Below are 26127 nucleotides of genomic sequence, written 5' to 3' on the forward strand. Positions count from 1 at the left end.
ATGGGCTCTGCACTCAGCACAGAGTCTGCTTGAGATCCTCTCTCCCTTTCCCTCTGTCCCTCTCATTTGTGCTCTTTCTCTTTAAATAAATAAATCTTTAAAAAAATAAATTTCCTATTTATTTTCTGGGAATTCCATTTATATTTTTGCTTTTCATATTTATTGACATATAATTCATATAATGACAGCTTTATTGACATATAATTCACCTATTCAGAGTGAATTCAATGTTTTTATTAGTAAGTTCATAGGATTGTGCAATCATCATTATAATCTATCTTTAGATGTTTGTCCTCCCACAAAAGTCCTAGGCAATGATTAATCTACTTTCTATCTTTATAGATTTGCTTATTCTGGACATTTCATATAAATTAGATTATACAATATGTACTCCTTTCTGACTTCTTTTGCTTAGAACAATATGATCCGTATTGTAACATATATTTTTCCTTTATATTGACAAGTACGATTCAACTGTATACATAGAAGACATTTTATTGATCCATTCATCAGTTGGTGGACATTTGAGTTATTCCAAATATATTCTATATATTGTGTAAATTTTCATGTTCTTATATGACACTACCTCACTGTCTATAGTTAATTGGTCTAAAATAAGGTTCTTATAAAATTCTGAAAGCTATAGACTTCCTTATGACTTTTGAAAATTTTCATATGCTAAATATAGGGTTTTGGTGGCCACATTTCCCAACGTGTAAAGAAAGCTGCTCAACATGCAGAGAAGAGAGAGACAAGATGAACTAAGAATCCTGGAGGCATCTCCTTGGCTGGTTTCAGGGTTGAGAGGCCTAGCAGCATCCTGCCTTTCCCATTGTTTTGTTGTTCATCTCTTCCAATCAATCTTCTAATCAATCTAATCCTCATTCTTCAACTAAGGCAATAATCGTTAGGGGTGAATTTCTCCCAGGAACTGGATAAAATTATCTCATAGAAAGAATAACGTGCACCTCAATGTGGAACGGCAAGATGTTAGGTGGACCTTACCCTGTTGCCCCCAATGGGCTACTTTGATAGGATTCAGGTAAAAGTAGCCTGAGAGTACCTAATGGAAGCAAAAAAACAAAAAAACAAAACCACATTGTTACTAGGCATCTCGAGATTTTATTATATATTGCAAACATACACATACTCATACATATGCATCCATGCACACACACACACACACACACACAATCAGCACCAACAAACAACAAAACAATACTTCCTCCTGAAACTTTCCCAGTTGGTAAAACAGGATGACAGTGTGGAGGTGGAGCTGAACGAGGATGTGTCCGCCTGAGAGTAAGCACTGTGGCTTTTTCCTGCTTTTTTTTTTCTTTCTATGCTAAACTTCCTTCTCATAAAGTCAAATGTGGAATTCCAAGAGATTTATTTGTAGAGATTAAGGGAACCTATAATAACTGAGACTGACATCTTATTTCCTGGTTGGACATCTGCCTCCACAGTGAACTTGCCTGTCTGCCCACTGTGCTTATGTGAGCAAGGAAAGGGTGAGGAAAGCAAATAACTACAGAGAAAAATAACAACGTGGAAAGAAGTGTAGAAAAGGACATCTGAGCTTCTGGAGACTTAGTGAGCCCTACAGGAATTAGCTTGGCTTGAACTAGCTTGCTGCTATGCCACCCAACAGGACTGGCCACCATGCTAGGAAATTCCAACAGCAAATGTCTATTCCACCAGAAGCAGGAGTTGAAGAGCACTGGAAAGTTTTAAGTCACAGTAGATCTCCCTCTTGAGTGGCATAAGCACAAAGGGACCTCAAGGCTCCCAGGATGATTCACACATGAACCTGCCTGAGAACCAGCACTGGGATACTTGCTGAATGGAGGGTATTGGGACACCAGTCTTGAATGGAGAAGCAGTGGTGACCCAGAAACAACTGTAGGAGCAAGACACCTTTCCCTTTACAGCTCCTGAGTCCTCACTCCAGCCCAGGGAGGAAGAAGACATGCTCAAAAGGTAGGGAAGGAGACGTGAGAGGGCAGGTCCGAATCCCTCTGGCCAACTCAGCAGACCCTGAAGGAGAAGAGGAATGAGCCATCAACTGGATATGTAACTAAATATTCATTCTAGACAGAATTGTTATACTTAAAAGTGACTGGAGAATTAAAGGAAAAAATAAAATCATTTTAAGTTTAGGCTGTTCAATGAATGGGTTACATATGCAGCATGTTCCCCCAACATTCTCAATAATTGCAGAGGTGAAGTGTGTGTGTGTGTGTGTGTGTGTGTGTGTGTATGCATGCGTTTGGAAAAGAAGACCACCTTCACTGAAGTACACGAGATCATAGACAATGAGATATAATGGAGATCAGAGACGATCTGGTCCAAATACCCATGGGTGTGAAGCAGTTAGAATAACAAACTCCAGTAGCATCGCCTGCCAAGGTCCGATAAACTTCTAGAAGTCGTGGCCTTTTCCCTAAAGGATCAGTACTCATGCCACTTCAAAATATTTCCCATTATTATCTTTTTTTCCTGAGCTTTGTCTGTTTTCTGAGAAACCCCTTATAAAAGCATGAAATAATAACTCTTTCTGGTATAACCTGAATTGTGCTTTGTCTCCTGTCCTGTGCCCAGCTAGGACAATCAATGACATCTATTCTCACCACTAGCAAGTGTTTACAGACTCTCAGCAATCCATGCTATATGCTTTGAATATAATTTTATTTTCAAATAATGAGGAGTGTCATTGGCTTGCAGTGCCTTGCTTAAATATCTTACTTTTAGGCCTTTGGGAGATGATACAACTTCCATCAGGCAGGATTTTCAACCTTCTTTAGGCCCTCTTTCAGGACTGGCCCTGTGATCACCTTCTGTCCCATTGACATTCAAGGAAGTACTTGAAAAGGAATGGGGATGGGAGGCAGGGGGCATAAAGAAGAAAATGCAACCCTGAGCAGGCACACCAGCGTTTTATTAATGCTTTTAAATGTGAAAAAGTTGTTAAACGAAGTATTTGTGATGTTAAAACAAATACCTAAACTTTTCATTGTTTGCATAATTTTATAAAATACATTTTTTAAAAATAATATACAGGATATTTTTGCTATTTTAAATGCTGCCTTTAACCTGCATTCTCTTATAAAAGGCCACATTTTAAAATATGAGGGCAGTATCTTTATTACTATGCTGTACAATATATAATTAACTCGGAAATGATTCAGCTTAGGCAGCATAAAGAAGAATTATGTAAGTATGTGTTAAGGTTATGGTCATGGCCACTGCAGTGTCCATGATACTCTGGTGCTCTTAAGTCTTCCTAGCTTTAGCTCTGAGATGTTATCTATTTGATTCTAAATCAGAGAGCATTTTATTCTTAAAATCCCATTATGGTTATTATGAGAAAGGCAACAAAGCAAAATAGAGCATGGGATTTTGGTAAAATATTTCAATATTCAGGCCTCAGAATCTGCAGGGTATAAACAGTTGTTGACAGAGAAAAGAAAAAGAGTAAAGCCTGCTGTAGGAGGAAGCTGGCTGAAGGAAGTGGAGGCGGAGAGAGGAAAAAGAGGAGGCAGAGAGAGGAAAAGCAAAGACAGGAATGAGGAGTGGAGTAGGTGGGAGGAGGAGGAGGGAGCAGGTGAGAAGGAAAGGTCAGGAGAAAGGGAGGAGGAGTGGAAGAGAGCAGGAAGGGGCAGAGGAAGAAGGTGGTCTTCCCAAGGAGATCAAGATTTTAAGAGAGCAAAGGTGAAGCTTTTTAAAAAGTTCACTAATCAGGGTGCCTGGGTGGCTCAGTTGGTTAAGCATCTGCCCTCAGGTCATGATCTCAGGGTCCTGGGAGCAAACCTAACATTGGGCTCTCTGCTCAGCAGGGAGCCTGCTTCTCTCTCTCTCTTTTTCTCTGTCAAAAAAATAAATAAAATCTTTAAAAGAAAAAGGTTCACTGTACATATTTTTTTGGATTGTACAGAAAGGAACCCATTGTGTTATCTATTGTTTTTAAACTTTGCACTCGCAAATATTTGAATCTTTTCACATTTAAACTAATTTCAGAATATACATTTTAAGATTATTTCCTCTAAGAATACATGGAATATATTTTTTAAACAAAATAAGATTAGAGCAAACAAAATAGGATCCAAGCAACTCTCTTAAGTTGAGAGCCTTTCATTTCCTCTCTTATTTCATTACATAGTTCTTTAACACCATTTTAATTAATACAAAATACCCCAGTGTACTGGAATTCCATTGCCGTAAGGGGGTTTTCTAGGGGGTGGTGTTTGGTGTTTCCAGTTTGCTTCCTGCGCTGTAACTGAACAATACTAAGAAAGCCGTATGTGTACTTCTGTGGGCATATTATTTCATTATTTTCTCAGCATCAATTACTTGATGTGAATTTAAGTTAATGAGTTTGAATTTTAAGTCTTTTGTGATTCATTACCAAATTGTCCCTTGGAAAGTTACTGATTGACTATCCTATTCACAGTATATGAAAAGCCCCACAAAGAGATGTTTCCACGTTTCTTTACAATCACTAAAATGCTGAATTATTTTACTTCTCTGAACAATGTGCAATTGAAAAAGATGTGTTGAAGATTAAAGGAGACTATAATAACCTAAACGAAATCAAAGAATAAAAAAATCTATGAGTGATTTCCTTTAAATTCATTAAAAAATATTCTAAAGGCACTGTCATTGTTTGGATAGGAAGAACTGATTAGTCCCAAAAGAAAGCCTAGAGACTTAAAAACCAACTATTTGATTTCAGGCCATCCCCCACCCCTCCCAGCCCCCACCTTTTGCTTTTCTTCCCATCACTGTCGTCACATTATAAACACATTACTTGTGGACTTATATGGATGTTCAGCTTTTGCTAAAATTATCCAAATCAGCTCTTTGCTACCCTTTGCAGTATGTCCTGTGTATACCTGCTTTGGTTTACATAAGGGACATTTTAAGCTTTTCTGGGGCAGAGAAATTTACCTATTTGCATTTCACATGTACCTCCGAAACTATTTTGATATACTTACTTCATAATACATGCTAAAAGTATAATAAATACTCAAGTATCAAGGCAATTAAAATGTGGTCATACCTATTGTATTTTAAAGTTATAGAATGGTAACTCTAAGTATAATCATTCCAGTTCATTTTCATAGGGTGTCCTTTCCCTAAATAAGATTCAGAAAAGTAGAATCTTGATTTCTGTGACTGATAAAATAAAAATTATCGCTTACAAAGGAATATTTTAACGGGTATTCACTCGAGATCAATCCTAAAAACTGAGAGTTACAAATAAATTTGTTTTTAGTAGTTTTGATATTTGAGCATCTTGAAAAACATGAAATAATTTTAATAGAAATTATGTTTTAATCTTACCCAGATTTACTTTGCTGTTTAAGACCTTTCCCAATTTCTCTTATCTCTGCCTCAGTATTTTTCTGCCTGATAGCTTCATATTTAAAGCACAAGCTATCAGTTTGCCCCTAATAAATCATGTCTCAAATAGAATTTATCCAGAAAAATAAATCTGGATTTTAAGAAGCATACGTTTTATGAAGGGAAGAAAGGGAAGATCTAAAGTGATGATGTGGATGGTTATAGAAGCATTCAGCCAAAGATGGAAGAGCTGCCTACCTGCAAAATAGTGTGTTTTTGCTGAGAGAATATTAGAAGCCAATGAAATATTTTAGGTAAGATAATTTAAGGTAATTGTGGCAGCCAAATTTAATGGAAAGGAAAGGGAAAGGCCAAAAGTGAGAACAAATTTCAGGTTGTTCATGATTAGAAAACAAGACAGATCAAAATCCTTTGTGTGCTGGGTACAATTTTTCTTCCTGCATAGTTTAAGAATTTAATTTTGATCGTTAAAATTAAAAAAGAAAAATTATTTTAGTAGTATTTAACTATTATCATTCACTTGTAATCAGTGTGTTTTGGTGAGTGGCTGGACTTTTTATTGCCAGTTTATGAGAACTCAATTTCAATTACATCAGAAAATAATACATCTTCATTTGTAAGGCATTTCATGTAGGAAAAAAAAATTAAGTTTTCCCTGATCTTTATCTAGGCGTATATTTTTTTTCTGTTTGTACATAGATAAGATTCTCCGAGGCACTCATGAATATTTTGGTGACTCCCAAGGGGGTCTGACATTTCAATATTTCCTGACATGCTTGAGAAGGAAGCATTTCAAAAAATTAAAGGCACTGATAAGTAAACCCTTCATTAATAAAACAGACTCTTAAGTTTGCAGCTCCTGTACTTAAAATTTCCCTATTTTATCTAAAATTAATTTGCAGGTACCATGAACCTTTTTGAAGCTTAAAAAAAAGAGAGAGATGAAGTTAAGGGCAAGATTTCAAAAAAAATGGCTTCGTCTCCAGTACATCTCTGCTCTACAGATCATTTTCTCCTTTACTTAATAATTAATGCCAGCTACACCAGCATGTTTAAATCCTCAACAGATAAGAAATAATTAAGTTAACACCACTCGAAATGATATGTAACATCTCAATTAGTGAGAATTTTTAAGTGGCAACAAGGAGAATGAATTTATTGAAAGCTGCACTGTAGGATATTTTTTTTTTCCCAATGAAAGTCAAAGTCACATTCATACAGATGCAAGAAACACTACACTTAGGGAAGTTGTTGTATCGTCTGCTAAAATACGTGACGTAGCTGCCAGCGATCTAATGAATGCTCGGTGGCACACAGACAGTACTTTCTGGAAACCCCAACAAAATATATTCCAAATTTGAAAATTAGACATTTCCCTGCGTGTTGAACCTCCCCTCATTTTGTCCTCTTTTCCCACAAATACCAAAGCGCTTGGCTAGAATAAAGTGCTTTAATAGTCCCTATCCTCTGCTTTAAGCTCAAGAAGTTATAATAGCCAAGAATAATAAAAATATCTTATTCTATTTGTGTGTGTGTGTCTTCTTCTCTCTCCCCCTCTCTCCCACTCTCCTTCCCTTCCTCTTCCTCGCTTTGCTGACGTTGCTATGTACCCTGTATAGTTCTGGAAAACATCCAGGTGCCTTTGTCCATGAATGCCATATATGCCGTAAGAGTCAGTGTAAGCAAACAGAAGACACTATAAAAAACGAAATCTTCTTACAGGTACACATCAGCAAACACACTCCTTGCATTATTTTTTGACAACCGTCTAACATTTTAGTTGACCCAGAAAACTGGCACACTTTCATTTGGCTCCAAATGACATGAAACACAAAAGTCCATTAACAGCAGTAGCACAGAGAAATAATTTCCTCTTTTAGCAGCGACTGTCTTCATCACCCAACACTCATCGTAAACATTGTCATGTTTACGTTTTCCAAAAGCTTACTGCATGTCAGGCAGCTTGCTAAATCATTTCCAAACAATTATGGCTAGTTGGTTTTCCATTAAGGAAAACACGGAAATTCCACCCTGCTAGCCTAGAGGTTGAATTTGCATGATGCCGTGGTGTGTAGTGACTCCCTTCTGTCCCTAGAGAAAGACCTAAAAGTATACATTAGTACGAAGTCATAGCACTGCAGTATTATCACATTCTGGAGCCATTCAAAATACTCCTCAACCAGATTCCAGTCTACATTGGGTGACCCAAGAAATACCCCGGGCAATTGCAGAGAGTAGGCTAAAAGGTGAGTGGCAGCCAATCTCTGCCATCTCAATCTACGGCACCGGTGAAGTGAAGGGAAAGAGGCCTTCTCAAGTTCCTAGCAGCAGGACCGGCTGACCTGCGTGTGACGTGCAATGTCCAGTCGGGGCCACGTCCGTCAGCACTGCAGAGAAATGGGTCACAGAAGAGGTAGGAACAGCTCTGCTGCCTCCTCTCACTGCTCTTCCACTGACTACAAACTCTCAGTTCACCACTTAATAACACTATCAAACGCAAGCCAAGCTGAGGATAGGTTCTGTAAAAGAGAGACTTTCCGTTTGTTCAAGTTTTTCTTCCCTCCTCGTGACCAAATATTTAGGGACATTTAATTTAGTTTTCCTCAATGTTTAATGGCTTACTTTCCCAAAATAACCATAGGGCACTCTACACCACAAAGAGCCTACGTGCTATACCATGCTGTTTGCAGAGTAATATTTATTTATTCATCCCTGCAAGATATCTAACATGGCCTCATGGTTACTCCAGATTCACCTCTCTTTGCACCCGCCACGTAGTATTGAACATGTCCTCCCCTTTGATGTAGAGACTTTATCTTACTCATTTCCATACCGCTAGCTCCTAGCACGAAGTCTGACATGGAGCTGGTGCTCACGAAATACGTTTTGAAATAAACTGAACTAAACCAATGCATCCCATTCGTTTATTCACACATATAAAATATTTTTTGATATATAGTAATTTTAGTTCATTAAATATGACACCTAAAGTTAAGGATAGGGATGCCTGGGTGGCTCAGTCGGTTGAGCAGCTGCCTTCAGCTCAGGTCATGATCCCAGGGTCCTGGGATGGAGTCCCACATTAGGCTCCTTGATCAGCGGGGAGCCTGCTTGTCCCTCTGCCTGCTGCTCCCCCTGCTTGTGCCCTCTCTCTCTCTGACAAATAGATAAAATCTTTAAAAAAAAAAGTTATGGATGGGGTGGTGGGGTGGCTTGGTTGGTTAAGCGTCTGCTTCAGCTCACATGGTCCCAGAGTCCTGGGATCAAGCCCGGCATTGGGCTCCCTGCTCAGCGGGTGTCTGCTTCTTCCTCTGCCGCTCTCCCTGCTCATGCTTGAGCTTGCTCTCCCTCTCTCTCTCTGAAATAAATAAATAAAATCTTTAAAAAAAATTTTTTAAATAAAGTTGAGGATAGTTCCTCTTTTTCTGAATACCTCTTAGGGACTAAGCTACCTGAAACCACTACCTCAGAAGTACTCAAAAACTCACCTGAAATGTTGTAGTTTTTTGAAATGCTGACAGTCCCATGTATATAATAGTTTCTAGATTTAGTGGAAGTAAAATATATTAGCCAAATTGTCCAGAGAAACAGAACCAATAGGAATTCTGTGTGTGTGTGTGTGCTTAGAAAGAGATTTTAAGGAATTGGCTTACATAACCTGGCAACCTGGAGACCAAGTGAAGAATTGAAGTTTCAGATCAAGTTTGAAAACAGTCTGGAGGCAACATTCTCTCTTCCTTGGGAAACCTCAGTTTGTTTTCTTTTAATGCCTTCAACTGATGGATGAGACCCGGAGAGTAATATTTACTTGAAGTCTATTAATTTAAATGTGACCTCATCTAGAAAATACCTTTCACAGCAACACTCAGACTGGTGTTGGATCAAGTATCTGGGTACCTTGGTTTCACAGAGTCGACACAAAAAATTAATCATTGTACAAAATTTTACAATGGCATTAAAATTTCCGAAAATTTTTTTTTAATAATCCCAGTTTGGTGAAGGAAAGGCTATGTACAGAATTGATTAGAAACCCAGAGCTAAAGATTTAGCTTGACAGTTTGCACTAACTGAAACTTTGCCAACTGTACTTTATCTGCATCAATTCTCTGTGCCATTTACATTTGTGAACTTAGGAAAGGTTGGAATTTGGATGCTTTAGTAGGGCATTCAAAATCTTCTCTCTACTTTTTAAATTGTTGTCACTTCTTCGCATGCTCCCTAAGCAACCCAAAACTAATGATCCACAGAAAAGCTGTTAACTTTTGTGTCTCTCTAATTTTGCAAAATTTTCTTGGCCCATTTATTGAAATTCCAATCAGAAATCAAGATTATTCTCAAATGTCACTTCTAGGAAGTCTTCCATAAACTGCTTGCGGAATAAGTAGCTTCCTGCCTTCATCTGTGTTTTCATAGTAGATGGTATACATCTTTATTAAAGTCTTATTTTATTTAAATTAGTTATATATAAGTCTGTCTTCCGTAATAGTTTATAAGCTCTCCCATATCAGGGAGAGTTTCTTGAGATCCTAAGTGTAGTTCCCAAATCAGCAACATCAAAACCACCTGAGAGCTTGGCAGGAATGTAGAACTTCTAAAAAAAATTGAGTATTTCAAAAATATTCCTAGATGACTTTACGATATTAAAATTTGATAAGTCCCGTCTAGGTGTTGGTATTAACAAACATAACTAAGGGAAGATTTCTGCATTAAAGGAACCCGTGTTCTACTAAAAATATTATTATCCATTCCTAGATCCGGACAAATTCTTTCATGTTGAGCATTCACGAGAGCTATTCTATATCGTCACTGATATGCACACTCCCCTTTGTCTTTCGACCTCTCCCTATTTCCGAACTCTTCGTTTTTTCAGATCACAGCTTAGATGTCAGTCTATATACAATTAAAATAAAACATGTATTAAGCCATAAAATATGAGTAAATCGAATAAAGTTCTTGTCTATTCCCCTCCCACTGCCTAACTGAATATCATCAAATTCAAAGTTTCTGTTTGTGTGTTTTTTATTTTCTTTTGTTTTCAGTGTCTATGGCTACTGCTAGTTACAGGCTTGGTCTATCTATTGGAAAACCATCAAGTCCTGAAACACAAGATTGGTTGAGGGGCCCATTTTTTGGACTGCCATGAAACATGAATGATGATGGTACATTGCACTGTCATTTTCTGTTTGTGTTTCTAGTTAACTTGTGGTCAACTTGAAAGTAAGAATCCTTGTCTGTTATACGATATTACCTCCAGCATCTTATCCAAAACCTGGTGCCTGATACGTTCTCACAAATATTTGTTGTTTTCATGAATGAATAATCCTGAGAATGCAATTAGATAAATAATAGCCATACATGTAGGAAGGGGCAGATTTGAAAGACAGAAATCACCCCAGCAATTTACATAAAACTGAATTATCAAAAGTAGGAGTTCTTTGATGCAAATGTTTTTTATTCTCTCAATTTTAACAAATGTAAGAGAGAATATGTTCAATTTTTTTGATTGTGGGGATCACAAATTTAAAGTTTTTTGAAATTAAATCCATCACTCTCCTCTCCATATACCAGAATGCAATGATTACGAAGTAAGCATTGAGACAAAAGTGAGGGTGAGTAGAAAAATAATGTGTTGCTAATGAAATCAGTGGAATGCAACCAGGTTCTTATTTAGTTTTTTTAGGCACTCGAGTGGTCAACCAAAATCGACAAGTTAAATCTATACTCTCATGACAAAAATCCCTTTCCCATATCTATTCAAAGAAATGCTTGGCCAAATTCAAAGAAATACCTCTTTAAATTTTATCAAGTTTCCATTTTCACTGTGAGAAACATCTGCAGAGTCTGATGTCTCTCTCAGGTACTTGCAGGGGGCTTAGTTTTAATACCATTCCTCTTAATGTGTTAGCTATTATTTTTACATAAATAGTTTAGCAGCAGGCTACATATTAAATCCCGAAGTACACTGTATTCTTAGTATTTCTGAAAATAAATAAAAGCACACAGAAGAAACATTTATGAAAAATGACACACTTTCATATATATTCAGCTGAAAAAACAGAGGTTTATTAAAGAAAACAAGAGATGCTTTCTAGTGGTAGGAGATAATGCCCCACATAAACATGAGTAAGATCAGCTCCTTGAAAAATCTCTGGATCTTGTTATGGTCAGTTTCAGAGGCTTAGGGTGACAACTTTAATGATGGATTTATTATGGTTCAGGTCATATTTGTACAATGCCTTGAAAACTAAGCACCTGGGCACAGAACTTTGCTGAGAGGACATTCGTATGACAACTGGCACTGGGGAATGAATGAGGAATGTGAGCAGATCTGCGGGCTTGTAGGGCAGGGCCAATTTTAGTAAACTACTGGAGCCAGCTCTGTTCAGTGTCTATCTCGAGGCCCTACAGAGATCCCCATCACCGTGCTCCTTAGTGCTCAGAGAAAGATATTAGAAGGTCTGCCAAATTATCTTGACCTAATTAACTGGAACTCAAACTGGGGCAGTATTTTCTGTAGTCTAAATTATTGTGCACTTGGGTCTGGCTATTTTCAGCACATGGTGATGACTTCCTATTGTTTTCCACACACAGAGCATTCTTATATTCTGTCTAGTATTAAGCATATTTGAATTAACCTTCCCTATTAGTTTGTAATAATTTAAAATATTCCCATATTAAAGATGAAAAAACTGAGGCATGAATAAAGTGGAATATCTGTGATGGTTAATTTATTCCTGACTAATACAGCACCTGAGTCTCATCATAGTCAATATGAGAAAGACGTAGAGAGAGTCTAATTCTGTAACAAGAGGGGACCGTGAACTTTCTCATAGACAGCGCTGCCTGCTATATTTTCTCCTTTGTGTCAGTGACTACCTACTGATAAAGCTCACTCAGGTGGAATCATCTTCCTCCGGGGTAGCATATTAGGATTTGTGCCAATGTGCCTATGTGTGAGTGGGTTTAATTTGCAAAAGTACCACACAGATAATTCTGATACCCTCCCTCCTCATCCCTAGTGAGAATCACTGATCTGAAAGAATGGCATTCATTCATTCCAGGAGGCCCTGAAATCATATCTCCTAATTATTTAGTTTAAACAAATTAAACTTTGTTTCACGTAAATAAAATGGCATTTTCAGAAATGTGCCATTGATTTGTGTTTGCAGTTGAATAAAACAATACGCCCTTTTTCTTAGCACCTATTATGTAAGAATCACAAAGTTCAATTTTTTTTATTTTTTTAAAAGATTTTATATATTTATTTGACAGAGAGAGAGGCAGCGGGAGAAGGAACACAAGCAGGGGGAGTGGGAGAGGGAGAAGCAGGCTTCCCGCTGAGCAGGGAGCCCGATGTAGGGTTCAATCCCAGAACGCTGGGATCATGACCTGAGCCAAAGGCAGATGCTTAACAACTGAGCCACCCAGGCACCCCTGTTGTTGTTGTTTTTAACCCAGCAGACAGGCTGTTGGTTCACCAGATTTTATCGGATTGTAATTTTATGACTCTCCATCTTGAATGAAACTCCTTCAATTTCTTAAGTCATATCTATTCTCCACTTACCATGAGACAATATGGGAAGTACTCTATATAGATTTAACTATTTTTCAAGGTTCTGGAGGGACATAATTGTGCTTTAACAGACAGTGAGAAGTGTCTGAAACGTTCTCCTTTATATGCTAGTCATGAATCGTACCATCTTCAGAAACTGGATTTAAACTCATCCTGCTTAGACTGTCTTCCCCAGTGGATAAAATAGACCCCAATTGTTCTGCTCGCTTTTCATTTGGTGACCTTAGAGCAAATAAATTACAAATATTTGTGCTTGTAGTTATATAACTCTTACTATTTTCCAGGTATTGTCTTAAGCCCCTTGTTAAAGCCTCACGAAAGTCCTATGAAGATAGTACTGTAATTTCCACAGTAGATGAGAAAGCTGACACCCAGAGCTATGAAGCAGATCAGTGTGGGGGGGGGGGCAGATTTTGAACCCTGGCCAAAAGATTTCCTCAGTCTCGTTCTTAACAACTATGTAAACCTGTCTTTCAAGAAGAGAGTCGTTTGTGTTTCATTTAATTTTTTTCCCCACTGAGAGATATAATATTCTTTCCTAAAAAAATTAATAAATCCATCTGTTTCAAACCTGCCATTCAAGTATTTTAGGCCAACAGAGTTACATTAATATGTATTTTATATAAGATTTTATCATTTGATTCTGATAACTTCTGAAACTTGTTAATTCTCAAGGTCACACTATATTTTAATTCTGTCCTCCAAGGTACTAAATAACCCTTCCCTTTCAGTCTGATGTTATTAACTAAGTAAATGAGCATGTTTTGTAATGATTGATGGAATTATTAAATAGCACTCATTCTAAGACTAACCCCATTAGTCATGTTTCCCAACTTTGATTTTGAACTATTTGGACTACAACTGTGAAACAAATTATATACCTATTTAGTACTAATAGGGTAGGTATCTCAGCTTTCTCAAATCCTTTCTGGAAGTAAAGAGTGTATTAGAAAAACACATTTCAAAATTCAAAAATAGTCATAATCTTTTTCATTTATTGATGTGATTATCAGGTAAAGCAAACCTTCCTAAAGTTGATATACTTATTAATTACATATTAAATTACCATAATTATTATTACTCAATTCTTCATAATTTTTAACTTACTAGAGGAGAAAGATTCATCTGATAACACTTGTTTACTTATGAAGTCATTCTCATTATTATATAACACCCAGTGGTAATAGAGGTTTATGTATTCAAGAACAAAACAAGACACAAATCCCTCAAATGTCTGTTATTTTTTGTTTGTTTAAACAAAAACATACATATGTGATTGAAATTGGATATTTTTTCCTGAAATTTTTCCTGAAATTACTTTAGTCTCTTGTTCATAATATAAATGAAATAAATTTTAAGTTTGTAAACTACGCTTTTGAAAAATCCACAAACAGATCTGGTACTCTTCATAAAATACTCCCACTTTTTGTACCGTAGTGTCAAGTTTTTGCAGTAAAAGAGTGTCAGTATAATACAACTTCTTTTTAAACAAATCTTATTTTTCTTATATAGAGAGATATTTGCAATGTTCAGTTTTCTGGAGAACTTTCAAACCCTCTTGACTTTGTTGTTTGGGGTATATTATTTTTCTTTGTTTGGTTTTATGTTGGTTTGGTTTGATTTGCTTCTTTTCCTTTTTATAATTAGAATTCGTTGCTACATTCTTCTCCAAAATCACTAGATGCTACTATGTTTACAATTGCACTGCCATATTAAATCAATAAAAAGGCCGTTTTGCTCTCGACATTTCCTTACTTTCCACTGTGATCCTCTGATCAGGGTTTGTATTAAATGAAGGCTTTATAGATTAACATGTAGTAACCCTTCCCCTGTATTAAATAAATTGGATCTGAATTTCACCTTGTTACCCACTACTGCAATTAATCTAACTTTTGGTGCATTCTGGGGCTACTGCTTTTTGTTTTCTAGATGGTACTGAACAAAGGTTGAATAGGGAGCTCTACACTACACCCAATTTAGAACTTAATTAACCACAAAAGTTAAAAGTGAGGGCAGTCCCCAATAAGCTGACAATGAAAATCGTGGCTGCCCTAACCCCGATAAGAAGGCAACTGCGAGTTTTAAATTGAGATCACTACCAGCATAGCCGTGGGTATCGGCAGTGACAAACTGTAGTCACAGATTCCAACAGCTCCTGATGAAAAGCTGTTCTCATTCCCTAATGCTTTATGGGGGAGCTGCAGCTGCTTGGAATATTTTTCAAGCAGAAAGCCATCATCATGACAACACCAGAGTAAAAGAGAGCAAAAAAAATTTCTTTCTGGTAGGGAAATAAAGACATCTTAAGCTTGACTTCAAAAGCTCTCTGCAGCAAACAGTAGCTGTGGAAATACCGTTTCATCTTTGCCTCTGGGATATTATTAAGCTTTTCTGGTAGCTCTAACTGCAGGAGAAGGGATTACAGGAGTTGCTGCTGTGTAGCTGCCTGCCATACAAATATCCGGAAAAGCTGGGATCGTGGATTTGTATTCGGGCCAGTGATTAGCCAACCCCAAGACACTGACCCAGTAATGAATACCGCAACACACCTCTTTTTACACCATGCAAATAAAAACACGCCAGACGCTTCCGTTTCTTGAAGTGTCAAACACTTCTCTTGGGTCAAAGTTTGCTGAACACGATCGGGCTACACAGTCAGTTGCAGCTCCATCTACTAATAGCATGCATAGTGGAGCAACGCCATTCACACCGTAACAGTTATGGCTGTGTCCGCATTTCCGTGGTGAATCCCCACTTTCAAGGGTTGCAGCTCAATTGTTTAAAAATCCACTAGCCGCTGCAGTGACCCATGCAGTCCTGGTGTGGACACTACACCGTATCATTGCAGCACAGAGGGCAAGGAACTCAATAAAAATTAGTAATCAAAGGTGTTTATTTGATTCAGCTGCTCGGTATGTTTTTTCAAAATCATTTTTCAGTGGAATGTAACTAATGTCCATTTGATGTGGATGGATTACTTATAATTTTGAAAAAAAAGGGAAAACAAACCAATTTCATTTTTTAAAATGAATGAGTATGTGAGGAGTACATTTAAACGTGTCATCAAAGACTTGTAACTGAGATTGAGTGAATTTGGTTGCTCTGTGTAAATAATAGCCACAATGTGGCTTAATCCCCTAACAAAATAAAATTAATGATGGTTACTAAATAATAACTAGATGTCTTTACAGTGGCATTTTGTTCTTAAAAGATTAAAATGCAAAAATGAATCTAAAGTGTAAGGTGCATGTGTATATATTATATTAGTTGTGAAAATTCAATATACTTTGAAGTTGAAATTGATATTTTCAGGACAAAGAAATGTCAGAACACACAATGATGGACCTAAGACATATAAACAAGATTGAGCCATAAGGTATTTTGAAACATAGAATAAGATTTATTTTTAATGAATGTTAACATTAACTTGATTTGACTTTTGTCAAAAGCTGACACACTTGACAATCCTTCTTTAGATACAGCTGATTAAAATACATTGCTATTTTTTAAAGGTTCTAATAATTAGATCTTTACAACAGAGGTTTATATTCTTAATTTTCCTATGCAGCTGAAATTTCAAAAAATCATTATATGATTATGCTCTAATCAAGTGCCTGGTCTAGATTATCAGTGAGGCACATTAGTGCAGCCTTAGCATTGTCATTTTTCTTGGTTTCATTTTTGCCTATTTTATTATTTTGAATGCAATGCATTTCACAACGTCAATAGGCACGTTCCAATAATAGAGATTTATGGCAGAGGAGGACCATACAGTAAATCCACCTCCCCCAAATTTATACTGAAAATGCATGTTTTTAAATAAAGACATTAGAAGTATCCAGTCTATTATTTTATTTTCTTCTTTGAGGCTGTCTTTAGACCATAAATAGTGAGGCCTGACCTTGCGTATCAGCATATTTTAATAAGCATTCAGTAAAAAAGCAACAACTAAAAATTTATTTAATTCACTAATCTGAAGAAAAAATAAATCTATATGCATACATGTATATGTATATCTATCAACTTGAAAAAAGATGATATGGTTCTAAAATATGAATTGACGTTATTGTAAAACTTTCAGATTATCATAATACTTCAAGGTTTTTATAAAACTTTTCAAAATATAAAGTTTATTTCAAGCAATCAGCTGCTTTGGAAACATCTGTTTAATAATGGCTCTTAAAATGCTACGTCAATGAATTAAAATGCTATTATAAAATATACCCACGCACATTAACTTAGATTTAACATAGTTTAAAGTTCTGGGTTTCCTTTTCCAGAAGTAACTATTTGCATTCCGTCTCTTGACATGAAGCTTTAAATATCAAATGCTTTGATGAATAATAAATACAAATATAAATGAATAAACGATCTGATGCCAGGAAAGAGGTGGATAAATATTCAAAGGAGGTGACTTTGTGTTTTGTTTTTTTATTTTGTAATGTATTTTGCATTTGGCCTAGTCAACAAATAGATGAAAAAAGAAAAATAAAATAAAATATTTACAGATAAGCTACTGTTGTGGTTCCTGTGTTTCCTGATGAGTCTAAGGTGCATAAATCCAACATTCCGTTGAGCAGGTGGTCACTCTGCTTTGACATGTTATTTGCCGTACCATGGAGGGTAAGGGGACTATGAATGGTGGGGTTTTCCAGAGTGATTTTAAAAATCAGTCCTCATGGCAGAAGAAAAACAGTATTTGATTCCCCTGTGGCTGTTGCTGCTCAAACTTACTACCAGCATTAGGGCTGGAGGGAGGACGAGTGCTGGGAGCTGCTTGGTGCTTCGCTGCTCCAGAAACACAGGCCATAAGGCAGCCTGGTTCCAAGGAGACATGTCCAGGAATTACAGCGTGGCAGCCAGTATTCTCTGGTTCTGAACTAGAGAACTTCAGAGAAAGGTGCTTATTTTGTAGACTATGCTAGGAACGTTGAAATATATAATCAGAAATACAGACTCCATCACGGTTCCCTGTTTGACTGGGAAGGTCATGAGTCAGGCTGATGAAATGTAAAAGGCAGAGAGTTAAAGTTTTCCTCCTGCTGTGATCAGATGCTCTTAGGACTCCAGCAGAGGTAATCTTTAAAGGAAACATGGCAGAGCTTTGGAAGGCTTTGTTATGACCCACCAGTAGCCCATAGACTCATTGGAGGGGCCAGTTGGAGCTAGCCTCCGGTCAATTTTTATCCTACTATTCTTAGATACTCTAAAATTACAGACCTTAGTCTCTGAGGTAGACTTTAATTCCCACCATGCAGAGGTGCCAAAAATAAAAGCACCAATGATTTTATCTTAAAATAAGATAGAAACATTCTATACATCCATGTCTTCTCTGGTCCAAACTCAATAATAATTTACATTTTAAGATGCTTTATAATTTTCAATTGACCTACAAACACTATATAATTCAATTCTCAAAACAACCTTTAGATAAGAAAACATGAAACATGATAAGCTGTCTCTCATATTCTTTTTCCTTTTCTCTCTCTCTCTCTCTTTTTTAAATGGAAAACAATAATTCTCAAGGAAAGAAGTGACTCTAGCAAATAAACAAGAAATAAACACAGGCTTCCAGGCCCTGGTGTCATATCTATGGCAGACATCAGTATTCACGCTGTAGTAGAAACACTACTAAATCTAGACTGTTTACAGAAATCCTCTCAACACAGTATTCTCAGTATACACCAGCAGCAGAGCAATTCACACAAGAGAAGAAACAAACTTACCATTCCACTCTCCCGGACCAGTTTAAAGTAAAGATCAGCTTACAGAATATTTTAAGTCCAGCTTCCAAAGCTTCAGGTAAATAGATTTAAGTAGAAGCATATCCTAACCATAAACAAATTCAGTATCAAATGAGTTTTTAAAGCACATTATTTCTATGGCTATTACTATTATACATACTCAAGAAGTAAAAATAAATCAATACGCTTTAAAAAATTACAAACAAATCTTGAATTTTTTTCTTGTAGGTTGTATTTTCGTGGTGATATGAGTCTAGCAATTTTGAAAGTCTTTATATGTGTTTTCAGATTGAGTGAGTATTTTGGTGTTTCAAGCTAGGGTTTTCTCTTCTTTTATTTTTTTTTAAAGATTTATTTCTTTATATCAGAAAGTGTGAGAGAGAGAGAGACAGCGTGTTCAGGGGGAGGAGTGGAGAGAGAGGGACAGAAGTGGACTCCAAGCTGAGTGCAGAGCCCAACATGACACTCGATCCCACAAGCCTGATCTGAGCTGAAATCAAGAGCCAAATGCTTAACCAGCTGAGCCACCCAGGCACCCCTGGAGCCCAGGTTTTCAGTATGGAAGAAGGGGCATACAAATATGGACTAAGGAAAGGCGAGCAAGAACCTGGGCATGGATTGAAGTTGGAGATATCAGTATATACTTGGTATGCATGTATACACACAAACATGCATTGGTTCTGGGAAGAATCATAAATGGATGCTAAGTCTTGCCATGAAAGTCTGAGAAAAGTATCTCCCCACAGATTGGTTACCATTTTGTAAAGGGAGAAAGTTAACAAATCAACTATAGCTTAAAATTATAACAAGTGATAATTTCACTTCGGTGAATTGGCTTAATATGTACATGTTTCAATAGACTTAGCTTCCTAGTTGGCACAGATAAGTTATTCAGATCATCCTGCTACCCTTGCAGAAACAAATTCCTGTTGATCTCTCGTGACTTCCCTGTCTGAACTGGTTTTAAATGACACGAAACTCCTCCAGGTAGTAGCTACACCTGGGTGTTATTTACAAAGGAAATATTTGTTCAAGAACACCAAATTAATCCATCTCCAGGTCTCTAAGAGAGTAGGCTACAATAATCTACTCTACAGAAAAATCACAGGATGCAACATCTGCCCAGGTTTAGAAGCAAAATCTCTTACTTTACTAAAAAGGTGTAGAGATATCATGGTCATCATCATACGTATCTCGCTGAGTGATAATTACCTCCTATGCATTATGCAATTTAACATTAAGCTGAGTAATGTGCTATAACTTGAATAGCCCATTTTAACAACATGTGTGCATAGGTTTACTGCCCCAGATTATTGCCCCTTGAATGTGTTTGCATGTATCTTTAATGTATAATTCATTCTTTGAAGAAATTATATCCATTACAAAACTACACATAGTTTTAACATATAATCTTGCAATCATGCTTCTTGGCATTTATTTACCCAAAGAAGTTGAAAACACACCCACACAGGAAATTGCACATGATGATTTAGCAGCTTTATTCATAATTTTCACAACTTGAAAACAACCAAAATGTCCTTCAGGAGGTAATGAACAAACTGTGGTGTATCCAGAGAATGGAATATTATACAGCACTAAGAGGAAGTGAACTATCAAGCCATGTGAAGACACGGGGGAGGCTCAAATGGGGATACTACAAAATGAATGAAGCCAAATTGAAAAAGCTACATACTGTATGATTCTAACTTTATGACATTCTGGAAAAGGCAAAACTATGGAGAGAATGAAAAGATCAGTTGTTGCTAAGTGTTGGGGTAGAATAAATAGGCAGAGCACAGCAGATTTTCAGCACAGTGAAGTAACTCTGAATGAAAGTATAATGGTGGGTACATGTCATTATATACTTGTGCAAACCTGTAGAATGTACAACACTAAGAGTGAATTCTAAGGTTAACTATAAACTTGTAGTGATAATGACGTGTCAGTGAAAGTTCATGAATTGTAACAAGTGCACCACTCTGGAAGAAGATGCTGGGAGTGAAAGAGGCCGTGCGTGTGTTGAGGCAGAGAAGGTCTCAGAATTATGTACTTTCTGTTCAATTTTGCTGTGAACCTAAAAGTGCTCTAAAAAAGATCAAGTTTTTTTTAAGTTATTTCTAAAGAAATGATGATGATATTTTGGAATACATAAATGTGAAAATGTATATGCAGTTTACCATAGCCGTTTACTTCTTAAACAGTTATTATTTTAATGCATAGACTGTTGACTCACTCCACAAAGATTAAAACTCCATTCAAATGTCCTTTCATTGAGACAAGAAAGATTGATAATTGGGAACTAAGAAGCTATTATAATAGAGAATATGGGATCTGGACTGAGAAGAACCATTTCAAATTCCAATTCTGTCACCCTTAACTATATGATTTTAGGAAAGTTGCTCAGCATCTCTGAGCCTTATTTTTCTCATCAGTAGGAATAAAAAAAATGAATAGTTGTAAAATGCCAATTTCACAGTGCTGCTGTTGTAAGGATCAAATTATAGAGGGAGTGGATGTTCAAGTTCTTTATGAAGTAATGGCCAATCATTGGTATCATTTGGATGATCATTTCAAGGTAATCACCCATTCCATTCTAGAATCATTTTATTAAATATCAGAAGAAAGCCATGCAAATCCCGAATGGATAAAACAACCTCAGAAAAATATGTGATGAAAATCACAGCAGTGAAACAAATTTGTACTGCAATGAAAAACCACAGAATAAAATACAATCTTGATATGATGACTCTTTCCCACTTTTTTATATGAAAGATGCTGATTCTGGGAATATGGTGCTATATTTTCTCTTAAAATGTATCAATATTATTATAGCATATCAAAACTTCTGACAGGTTAAAGGAATTCTGACAGATCTCAAACACTGCATTACAATAGGCTTAAATTTCCCTAGAAATTTAAATGAACTGTTAGTCATGCCTTAAAAAGTGCTACATGTTATATAATAAATAATTGAGTATGAATATAAAACACTTTAAATCTGGTGTTTTATATTGTTGAATAACAATAGAAATCTATCATAATTTTTATAATAGGAGACCTATAAATCTATAAAAAATTGAGGGTGAATATTTATCTGATTACCAAGCCAGAAGACACTTTCTAATCCTAAAAGCTATATTGTGTATGGACAGAAAAGTAAAATAAGAAAATATTGATATATGTGATGAAGTCCATCAAGAACAAAATTAAAGGACAAAGAAGAAAGTTATGAAATTTTTTTAAAAAACCAAAAACTAAAAACATTAATAACCTTAATTACAAACTTGTAAAGCAAGTTATAATAATCACTTAAACAACAGTAGAAAAGCCTGAACATGGCACGAACATATTCAGAAATGGTATATAAACCCATGAAAAATATTTCAATCTTTCTATTAATTGCAAATATCTAAATTATAACAACAGTTACTACTGTTAAATAACGAGTCAGTAAAGATTTTTAAAATTACATCTAGTATGTGTGCACTGTAAGACTTATCAATATACTCTACTAGTGGGAGCGTAAACTGGTACAACCTTTGTGGAAAGCAATTTGTCAATACATACAGCAAGGTCTGTAAAAAGTTCATACCCTTTAGTACAGTAATTTCTCTTCTAGAACTCTATCCTATGGAACTAATAAAAAATCCAGACAAACATTTAATACAAAGATGAAAATCATGACATATTTATAGCAGTAAAAACCTCTGAGCAACCTAAATGTCTAACGTTTGAATAGTGATTGAATATATTTTACTATAGTTTTAAGGTAGAAGGTGCAGTGTGATTAAGCATAGATTTTTAAATCATATATAATGACATGGGAGAGTCCTGACAATTTGCAGTTAAGTTAAAAATAAGGATACAATTCTCATCTATTTAATCTTAATATATTGTGTAAAAACATTTAGTTATAATTTCAAATATATAAATTTAGAAACTGGAAAAAAATTTAAAAACTGGAAAGCGGTTGTAGCAATTTTCTATATAAGGTAATTTTATTACATAGTTTAATTTTTATGTATGTTCTAAATTCTTTACAGTGAGCATGCATTTTTGAAAATTAAAAAGATATAATTAGTATAAGTACATATATTTCAATATATTTGATCATATTTTCAAACTATTTCTCACCAGCCATCTAATCATTGATATTAAAATAGAGTTTAAATGTTAAGAGACAGGGGAAAATGCCAGATATGGGCTAGTTTCTCGGCCTTTACTACTAGCTTAAAGAAAGTAAGGTTACACATATTGCTTTTCTATACAGCTCGACACTAAGTGGGATGAGCTTGCTTTTCCCTCCTTTGTCCTTCCTCCAACACTGTCAAAACCGCAGAGAGAAACTTCCATCTCTTCCATGTATTGGTCTGAGATTGTGGTGTCACAATTTGTTTTGCTTTGTATCGAAGCCATTGTGTGAATTCTAACAAGCTGCTTTCAGATTCTGAAACACTAAATCTGTCTCAGGAGACTGGCACAGGGAAACACCATGTCTTTAGAGATGTGCTTCAAGCATTCTTGATGATACCCCAGCTGTAGGTATTATGATTAAGTGAAGGTGGAAGCCCAGCCTCTCTGTGCATGAACTATCTGTTTCTTTACTGGCTTATCTTCTTAATATGCCCTTATTTTCATTTTAAGGTAATAAAATATTAATGTGATAAAAATATTTTGAAAATATTTAAATTTATTAGATGCAAGTCATCAAAAACCTTATAAGATTATACATGTACTTGAAATTATTTTGTACACAAGCACAAAACGCTCACATCTCATATTTTCCACATCTACTGTTTTTGTCAAGGAATTGTAAAGAAAATTTTTCATAACGAAAAGGAAGAAGCATTTTTGTTTGTTTTTGCTAGATGGCGTATTCTACGAATATTGTTTGATGGCTCTTTGACCATGTTGTTTTTTCCTTCTATTATTTGTCTTTATAGAGATGGGAGTGGCTACTGGACTAAACGTCAATGTTAAAACTCCTTTTGCCATTTTTCACTTGCAGCTCCCAACTGCGAAGTGAAAGCTCCCAATTTGCAAGCAGCGTAGCGATTGCATTCTCATCAATACATTCCTTAGAAATGTGCCTCGTAGACACAGAATATAGAACTGCAAGACACCTCGTAAAGCACTTACTCAATTTCTTTATTTTAGACTTGTGAAAACAAGAATAGTTTTCCGCATCTGTTTTTTCCCTTGTAAGTCCAGTGACTCCACTACCTTTACTGATTGTCGCTTCTTTAATCGCGCAACAATCTACAGCTATGCTCACGTTTGTTACGAACACACTTGCAATGGCTTTCAGTCAGTCCTAGTGGATAGTCTGTGTTGTGGGGGTGACGTGGGGAAGGAGGGAGCCTTGCGGAGTCAAGAAACAAGTAAATAACCACTTCATAGAAGTCACAATCAAGGACTTCACTGACCCTTCACCTTAGGAGGAGGGATTTAATGGGAACTAAAATGTGTGAACCAGCCCTTACGGTTTTGCTTTGAAATCTATGTTCAAACTTTCACTAATATAGGTGTAACAAAGACTTCAGTTTCTTCATTTTTGTTTCTGTTCTTGAAACAATTAATAAGCAGATCGTAGGAGACAATTAGATGAGTGAGCTGTAAATGAAACAATTGTATTCGGTTACTAAGCTATTTTCCCCAATACTTCTTTATTTTACTTTGAATTGTCTCCCCAATGAAATAGAATGAGATGTCAAGTACGAAATTTTATAATTCACTCTTCTGATGTGTTTCTTTTTTATGGGTATAATCTAATACAAAAGCAAATAGATTAACCAGAAATCTCACCATAGGACAGAATAGAATCTTTGGTACTTAACTCTTCCTGATCTGTTTTTTCCACTTGACGACTTCTGTCTAACTTCATTTCCTATTACCATATGGAATAATAATTAATAATAATAATACTAAAATAATAATAATAAACTTTTGTCCTCAAAGAAAACATGGAATAAAAGTACAAGTAAAGAAAAGCTAAAAGGTAGTAAATGAGAGAGCAAGCATAGATATGTGTTTATGGACTCATGAGGAAGAGAAAGAACATTACTGCAACAAATAATCTATTACTCCAAATACCTAATACATATTGAACACGGGTATCCTAGAAACTACATAATGTAAACAGGCAAGATAACTTATAAATTAAATGGTAAATATAACTTATAAAATCAATTAGGACTATAATAATTGCTTTAGTGATTGGATGATTAGGTGATCCCTGTGTTGGTTTAGATAGCATCACTGTAAAGAGGATTTTGGAATTATCTAAAAATATTTTTATATTAGGCAACATAATTGTTTCAGATAAACACAAGTAAATGTGAAAATATTTGAAGCAACTTCAAAGTCTCCAAATAGTGTTTATAATACAAGCAAGTCAACCATGTGCCGTAGGAAATGATATTCCCAGGGTTTTCCTCATTGGAAAATGTGAAATTGTGAAAGCATGAAGGAATATGATCAACAGTGGTGTTTGTGTTGCATGAACTGTAATATAAATGCCTTTCCATCCAAGGGCAGAGCGGCTGGTAGGTGGGCTCCGATGCGCGGCTGCTCTGTGTCACGTGCTGTCAGAACTATCTGAACAAAGTTTTCCAGAAATGTAATGAAATGATTCCTGTAGTGCTCCATTACTGCAGAAGGTTTAGTTTGACAACTTAATATTAACTTCTACATTCTCTTATTCTTGCTCATGGCTGACTCTGGAGGCGCATTTTCTGCCCAAACTCTTCGTGCCAGGAGTTAGCGGAGAGCTATCTCAGAGAGCTATCTCGGCCGTGTGAGGTCACTCATTAGGACAGACTGGATGCTGCCGGGACGCTTCTCTGAACAGGGAATTTCCATTACTACGTAGTGGAATAGATGTGCCCTCCCTCTCTCTCATTCCTTCCTTTCCCAGCACATACATTTGTATAGCATTTTGAGAGGGGAGCCTCTTTACAGGAACTTTACTATACTGCATACAGATCATTTATGCCCGGCCTAAAATGTGGGATAATGAGAGTTCAGGGTCTTGTGTGTACTCAAGTAATTCCCTGCTTGTAAGCTCCCCTCCAACCCCTGGCCCCATATACTCTCTATCTGTACTGTGTGGCACCAGTAGCATGTGTCTCTGACCCCTTGCACGGAAATCTGAAAAACTGAAATAGGCTTCAAGCTGTAATGAAGCCCACCCACACCAATCCAGACAAAATCTTTAAGGACTGTGCAATAGAGAAGACTTTTTCTGCTTTTGTACCAGTATAATAGAATCATCTTTGATGGCAAAATGATTTGGAAATGTAGTCAAATGCATAAAATTAAGTAACCAATAAGTATGTGTTGAATTGATTTTATCACTTGTCCTTCCTCATCCCTTTGATTCTTCTTTTTCTACATCCTCCCTGGATTTACTATTTTCAACTCTGTAGTGCTAAATGCTATAAATAT

The sequence above is a fragment of the Ailuropoda melanoleuca genome, chromosome 10 (assembly GCF_002007445.2).
Source record: "Ailuropoda melanoleuca isolate Jingjing chromosome 10, ASM200744v2, whole genome shotgun sequence".
NCBI lineage: Eukaryota > Metazoa > Chordata > Mammalia > Carnivora > Ursidae > Ailuropoda > Ailuropoda melanoleuca.